The following is a 292-nucleotide window of genomic DNA, read 5'->3' on the forward strand; positions in this document are numbered from 1 at the left end:
ATTAGCAATGATGATGCAACTTCTCAGATGTACTTGTGATAATGCTGCATCAGCTAACTCATGCTTTGTGAAAATTAATGATAAAGGTAGTGATTCTAGATGACAACTTGAGTCTAGTCTTAGAATATGAAAATAATTATTGCCAAACTCTTTACTTGACTGTTGAACTTGCCGCAATATTTGAACATTTTATGATAATTCATACTGACGAGATATATTGACAGAAAAAAAATTGATAAATAACAGTCTGAATGAAATGAAATGAGAGAGACGGTTGGAATGACAGCGGTTC

The sequence above is a fragment of the Penaeus monodon genome, chromosome 25 (genome assembly GCF_015228065.2).
Source record: "Penaeus monodon isolate SGIC_2016 chromosome 25, NSTDA_Pmon_1, whole genome shotgun sequence".
NCBI classification, from domain to species: domain Eukaryota; kingdom Metazoa; phylum Arthropoda; class Malacostraca; order Decapoda; family Penaeidae; genus Penaeus; species Penaeus monodon.